Below are 8,546 nucleotides of genomic sequence, written 5' to 3'. Positions count from 1 at the left end.
TCAAATCATTCACAGGAATCAGACCATTACCAACATCTCAGGAATCAAATCATTCACAGGAATCAGACCATTACCAACATCACAGGAATCAAATCATTCACAGGAATCAGACCATTACCAACATCACAGGAATCAAATCATTCACAGGAATCAGATCATTACCAACATCACAGGAATCAAATCATTCACAGGAATCAGACCATTACCAACATCGCAGGAATCAAATCATTCACAGGAATCAGACCATTACCAACATCACAGGAATCAAATCATTCACAGGAATCAGACCATTACCAACATCACAGGAATCAAATCATTCACAGGAATCAGACCATTACCAACATCACAGGAATCAAATCATTCACAGGAATCAGACCATTACCAACATCACAGGAATCAAATCATTCACAGGAATCAGATCATTACCAACATCACAGGAATCAAATCATTCACAGGAATCAGACCATTACCAACATCACAGGAATCAAATCATTCACAGGAATCAGATCATTACCAACATCACAGGAATCAAATCATTCAAGGAATCAGACCATTACCAACATCACAGGAATCAAATCATTCACAGGAATCAGATCATTACCAACATCACAGGAATCAAATCATTCAAGGAATCGGACCATTACCAACATCACAGGAATCAAATCATTCAAGGAATCAGACCATTACCAACATCACAGGAATCAAATCATTCACAGGAATCAGATCATTACCAACATCACAGGAATCAAATCATTCAAGGAATCAGACCATTACCAACATCACAGGAATCAAATCATTCACAGGAATCAGACCATTACCAACATCACAGGAATCAAATCATTCAAGGAATCAGACCATTACCAACATCACAGGAATCAAATCATTCAAGGAATCAGACCATTACCAACATCACAGGAATCAAATCATTCAAGGAATCAGACCATTACCAACATCACAGGAATCAAATCATTCACAGGAATCAGACCATTACCAACATCACAGGAATCAAATCATTCACAGGAATCAGACTATTACCAACATCACAGGAATCAAATCATTCACAGGAATCAGACCATTACCAACATCACAGGAATCAAATCATTCACAGGAATCAGACCATTACCAACATCACAGGAATCAAATCATTCACAGGAATCAGATCATTACCAACATCACAGGAATCAAATCATTCACAGGAATCAGACCATTACCAACATCACAGGAATCAAATCATTCACAGGAATCAGACCATTACCAACATCACAGGAATCAAATCATTCACAGGAATCAGACCATTACCAACATCACAGGAATCAAATCATTCACAGGAATCAGACCATTACTAACATCACAGGAATCAAATCATTCAAGGAATCAGATCATTACCAACATCACAGGAATCAAATCATTCACAGGAATCAGACCATTACCAACATCACAGGAATCAAATCATTCACAGAAATCAGATCATTACCAACATCACAGGAATCAAATCATTCAAGGAATCAGACCATGACCAACATCACAGGAATCAAATCATTCAAGGAATCAGACCATTACCAACATCACAGGAATCAAATCATTCACAGGAATCAGACCATTACCAACATCACAGGGATCAAATCATTCACAGGAATCAGACCATTACCAACATCACAGGAATCAAATCATTCACAGGAATCAGACCATTACCAACATCACAGGAATCAAATCATTCACAGGAATCAGACCATTACCAACATCACAGGAATCAAATCATTCACAGGAATCAGACCATTACCAACATCACAGGAATCAAATCGTTCACAGGAATCAGATCATTACCAACATCACAGGAATCAAATCATTCACAGGAATCAGACCATTACCAACATCACAGGAATCAAATCATTCACAGGAATCAGACCATTACCAACATCACAGGGATCAAATCATTCACAGGAATCAGATCATTACCAACATCACAGGAATCAAATCATTCACAGGAATCAGACCATTACCAACATCACAGGAATCAAATCATTCACAGGAATCAGACCATTACCAACATCACAGGAATCAAATCATTCACAGGAATCAGATCATTACCAACATCACAGGAATCAAATCATTCACAGGAATCAGACCATTACCAACATCACAGGAATCAAATCATTCAAGGAATCAGACCATTACCAACATCACAGGAATCAAATCATTCACAGGAATCAGACCATTACCAATATCACAGGAATCAAATCATTCACAGGAATCAGACCATTACCAACATCACAGGAATCAAATCATTCAAGGAATCAGACCATTACCAACATCACAGGAATCAAATCATTCAAGGAATCAGACCATTACCAACATCACAGGAATCAAATCATTCACAGGAATCAGACCATTACCAACATCACAGGAATCAAATCATTCAAGGAATCAGATCATTACCAACATCACAGGAATCAAATCATTCAAGGAATCAGACCATTACCAACATCACAGGAATCAAATCATTCAAGGAATCAGATCATTACCAACATCACAGGAATCAAATCATTCACAGGAATCAGACCATGACCAACATCACAGGAATCAAATCATTCACAGGAATCAGACCATTACCAACATCACAGGAATCAAATCATTCACAGGAATCAGACCATTACCAACATCACAGGAATCAAATCGTTCACAGGAATCAGATCATTACCAACATCACAGGAATCAAATCATTCACAGGAATCAGACCATTACCAACATCACAGGAATCAAATCATTCACAGGAATCAGACCATTACCAACATCACAGGGATCAAATCATTCACAGGAATCAGATCATTACCAACATCACAGGAATCAAATCATTCACAGGAATCAGACCATTACCAACATCACAGGAATCAAATCATTCACAGGAATCAGATCATTACCAACATCACAGGAATCAAATCATTCAAGGAATCAGACCATTACCAACATCACAGGAATCAAATCATTCACAGGAATCAGATCATTACCAACATCACAGGAATCAAATCATTCACAGGAATCAGACCATTACCAACATCACAGGGATCAAATCATTCACAGGAATCAGATCATTACCAACATCACAGGAATCAAATCATTCACAGGAATCAGACCATTACCAACATCACAGGAATCAAATCATTCACAGGAATCAGACCATTACCAACATCACAGGAATCAAATCATTCACAGGAATCAGACCATTACCAACATCACAGGAATCAAATCATTCACAGGAATCAGATCATTACCAACATCACAGGAATCAAATCATTCACAGGAATCAGATCATTACCAACATCACAGGAATCAAATCATTCACAGGAATCAGACCATTACCAACATCACAGGAATCAAATCATTCACAGGAATCAGACCATTACCAACATCACAGGGATCAAATCATTCACAGGAATCAGATCATTACCAACATCACAGGAATCAAATCATTCAAGGAATCAGACCATTACCAACATCACAGGAATCAAATCATTCAAGGAATCAGACCATTACCAACATCACAGGAATCAAATCATTCACAGGAATCAGATCATTACCAACATCACAGGAATCAAATCATTCAAGGAATCAGACCATTACCAACATCACAGGAATCAAATCATTCACAGGAATCAGACCATTACCAACATCACAGGAATCAAATCATTCAAGGAATCAGACCATTACCAACATCACAGGAATCAAATCATTCACAGGAATCAGACCATTACCAACATCACAGGAATCAAATCATTCACAGGAATCAGACCATTACCAACATCACAGGAATCAAATCATTCACAGGAATCAGATCATTACCAACATCACAGGAATCAAATCATTCACAGGAATCAGATCATTACCAACATCACAGGGATCAAATCATTCACAGGAATCCGATCATTACCAACATCACAGGAATCAAATCATTCACAGGAATCAGATCATTACCAACATCACAGGAATCAAATCATTCACAGGAATCAGACCATTACCAACATCACAGGAATCAAATCATTCACAGGAATCAGATCATTACCAACATCACAGGGATCAAATCATTCACAGGAATCAGACCATTACCAACATCACAGGAATCAAATCATTCACAGGAATCAGACCATTACCAACATCACAGGAATCAAATCATTCACAGGAATCAGATCATTACCAACATCACAGGAATCAAATCATTCACAGGAATCAGACCATTACCAACATCACAGGAATCAAATCATTCACAGGAATCAGACCATTACCAACATCACAGGAATCAAATCATTCACAGGAATCAGACCATTACCAACATCACAGGAATCAAATCATTCACAGGAATCAGACCATTACCAACATCACAGGAATCAAATCATTCACAGGAATCAGACCATTACCAACATCACAGGAATCAAATCATTCACAGGAATCAGACCATTACCAACATCACAGGAATCAAATCATTCAAGGAATCAGACCATTACCAACATCACAGGAATCAAATCATTCACAGGAATCAGACCATTACCAACATCACAGGAATCAAATCATTCACAGGAATCAGATCATTACCAACATCACAGGAATCAAATCATTCACAGGAATCAGACCATTACCAACATCACAGGAATCAAATCATTCAAGGAATCAGACCATTACCAACATCACAGGAATCAAATCATTCACAGGAATCAGACCATTACCAACATCACAGGGATCAAATCATTCACAGGAATCAGACCATTACCAACATCACAGGAATCAAATCATTCACAGGAATCAGACCATTACCAACATCACAGGAATCAAATCATTCAAGGAATCAGACCATTACCAACATCACAGGAATCAAATCATTCACAGGAATCAGATCATTACCAACATCACAGGAATCAAATCATTCACAGGAATCAGATCATTCACAGGAATCAAATCATTCAAGGAATCAGATCATTACCAACATCACAGGAATCAAATCATTCAAGGAATCAGATCATTACCAACATCACAGGAATCAAATCATTCACAGGAATCAGACCATTACCAACATCACAGGAATCAAATCATTCACAGGAATCAGATCATTACCAACATCACAGGAATCAAATCATTCACAGGAATCAGATCATTCACAGGAATCAGATCATTACCAACACCACAGGAATCAAATCATTCACAGGAATCAAATCATTCACAGGAATCAGATCATTACCAACACCACAGGAATCAAATCATTCACAGGAATCAGATCATTCAGAGGAATCAGATCATTACCAACATCACAGGAATCAAATCATTCACAGGAATCAGATCATTACCAACATCACAGGAATCAAATCATTCACAGGAATCAGACCATTACCAACATCACAGGAATCAAATCATTCACAGGAATCAGACCATTACCAACATCACAGGAATCAGATCATTCACAGGAATCAGACCTTTACCAACATCACAGGAATCAATTCATTCATAGGAATCAAATCATTCACAGGAATCAGATCATTCACAGGAATCAGATCATTACCAACATCACAGGAATCAAATCATTCACAGGAATCAGATCATTCATAGGAATCAGACCTTTACCAACATCACAGGAATCAAATCATTCAAGGAATCAAATCATTCACAGGAATTAGATCATTACCAAGATCACAGGAATCAAATCATTCACAGGAATGATATCATTACCAACATCACAGAGAGGACTGTTTATGCTTTTAGATCAAAAGTTATCTTCTTTCTGTGGGTATCTCTACAGAAAAAAAAACATTTTTTTTAATAATTAAGGTAGTCTGAAACATGAGTACATCTTGTTTAATAAGTGGCATAAATGTAATTATTTAAGTTGAATATTTAACAAATGGGAAGTTCAAATTTGCACGAATAGAGCAGCATTTTGTGTTCTGATGTAAGCTCATCGGCCTGAAACATTGGGCCTGATATTACCATGGCGGCGGGTTCACGGCGGGGGATCTATTGGGCGCATGGGTCACGTGCCCGGTGAAATCAGTCAGCTCCGCGCGCAATTACAGGATAATTGGAGCCACTTACCTTTGGTTCCGGGTTTCCTGCTGCTAAGCTACGCGTCGGCCGAACCGCGCATGTGCAGTAAGGTCTGACAGCTGGAGGAGCTCTATTTAAAGGGGCAGTCCACCAATGCTCCTCCTGCTGCAAACAATGAATGCGACACCATGGAGCACTCCAGGGGGAAGGCTGCCCCAAGATTCTCGGACTCCTCACTCCAGCTGCTGCTGGATGGGGTGAGGAGGAGGAGGGAAACATTGTTCCCATCGGATGGGAGGAAGTGCCCTCCCTCCACCACGAGGAAGGCATGGTTGGAGGTGGCAGAGGAGGTCAGCAGCTGCGGCAACATTGCACGAACCTGGGTCCAGCGCCGCAAGAGATTTAATGATCTAACCAGGTCAGGCAAAGTGAGTATACTTACGCATTCTCCCACACTCCGTCTTCCACATCACCTCCACCACCACACAACCCCTTCTGCACTGCCACCACAACGCTCTCGCATCACTCCTCATGTCCACTCAACTATCATCCTCACCGTGCCTGCACGTACTCACTGCCCCTGTCCCCATTCGAACACTACCATGCACCCCAATCCTCATACAATGTCATGGCCATGTTGCACACGCACCCTCCCATCCATCCCCCTCACACTCAACCCACCCACACCAATGCATGCAGCGCCTCACCATGCAAGCATCACTCAATCACGCCTCTGTGTTCTGCCTTGATAGGAGAAGAGATGCCAGAACGCCCGGGAGAGGGCACGGACCGGAGGGGGCCCGCCACACCAGGTGGTGCTAACGGACACGGAGCAGCAGGTGTTAGAGATCAGCCGCACGCTGGAGTGCCTGTCCGTGGAGAATGCCGAGGCTGGGGCTGCAGAAACGGCCGGTGACAGAAAGCTAAAACTCAGCACACATGATAGCGAATGATCTTAGCATCACTTGGCATCTGCCGCACCTCAACATCTGTCCACATGCCTAATATTGCTTTCTGTTCTCTTGCGTCTGCGAGTGCCGTGAGCATGGAGGGCGATTCCTCAGAAGACCTGCCGGTCTCTGATGGTCCATCGTCACATCTGAGCCATGCATCCACTAGCGCAGATACACACACCTCGGTGGGTCCTCGTCCTCACTTAGTTGGGCTTGCACATGGTGAGTCACCACGCACATGTGAGCACAAGCAGACCATGGTGGCAGGGGCAGCCGTGGAGAGTCCGCGTCGGTGGGAGCACCCTTCTCCAGGCTCTGCTCAGCTGGACCCAAATGCTGAACCCTGGGGGCCAGCCGTGAAAAGGAGAGTCGTCGAGGGGCAGCAGCACATTGCCGAGGTGCTGGAACAGGTGCCACGCGCACTCTCCACAATCGCGCAGGTGATGGAGGAGTCTAACTCCTGCATGAGGGGAATGGTGGCACAGGTACAGGAGGGTATCTGCAAGATAGTGTCGCGGGTAGGTGCGGGAATGTCTGCGATGGAGGAAAGGCTAGCCTCCCTCGAGCATCAAGCACGGCTCAACAATGAGTCTATCCAGGCCCTGACAACGGCCGTTCGGATTCAGGGTGAGCAACATTCTGCCGCCATAAACAGGCTGACAGATACATTACAGGTGGCCTTCCAAGGCCTCACACAGGTCCTCCAAACTGCCGTCCAGCAGGGTGGAAGGAGTGATGTGGGCCTGGGCCACGAGAGGGATGATGGTGAAAGCGGACATGGAAGTGGAGACGCCACTCAAAGTGCTCCCATGTCTCACCCATTGCCCCCCTCTCAACTAGTACCCACAATGCTGCCCCCTCTCCAGGTGGCTGAGTCTGCCCCTGCACAGGTGCAGGAGGAGCAGTCTTTGGAGGGGCCCTCACGGGCACCGAAACCCAGAGGGTGTCGGCCCAAAGCATCTAATCGGTCAGGGCATGGACAAGAGCAATCTGCCACTACCTCTGCTGAAGCCACAGGGGTAGCACCACGTAGGGGTTCCCGAAAGCACAAGGCGAAGGTGTTGTGAGCACAAAGGGAATGCACAAGGGTGTATGACGATTTGTCATGTTTTTTATTTATATTTGTTTAGTTCACATCCACAATAAACCCCATTGTTATCACCACTACTGCCACGTCTTGCCCATTCTTGACTGGCTTGTGCAATAGGTCCCCTTCGTGGGGCTCACCATGAAGACGAACACCTGGTCCCACCCATTGGGTCATACTACAGTGGGTGCCGGTGTAGTTGCACCATTGTTCTGTGCAGAGGGCAGGGGAGGGGGCTGGTATGGCCGCTCCTCTGTCCAGGGGATGAGGACTGGACTCTTCAGACAGTCTGATGTTAGGAGAACCGTTCACATATCAGTGACTCCCTGGCCTCACAAGCAGCCAGGTGAGCTGCTGTTCTGCCCATTGGTCGTTCCTCCTCCTCCTCCTCCACGGCCTCCTCCTCGGCCCCCTCCTCCTCGTCCTCAATATGAGTGGCAGATGTGGATGGGGCCTCCTCCAGCGGCACCCATCTCTGTTGT

The sequence above is a fragment of the Heptranchias perlo genome, chromosome 10 (genome assembly GCF_035084215.1).
Source record: "Heptranchias perlo isolate sHepPer1 chromosome 10, sHepPer1.hap1, whole genome shotgun sequence".
Classification (NCBI taxonomy): domain Eukaryota; kingdom Metazoa; phylum Chordata; class Chondrichthyes; order Hexanchiformes; family Hexanchidae; genus Heptranchias; species Heptranchias perlo.
Note: the sequence above shows the minus strand (reverse complement) of the source record.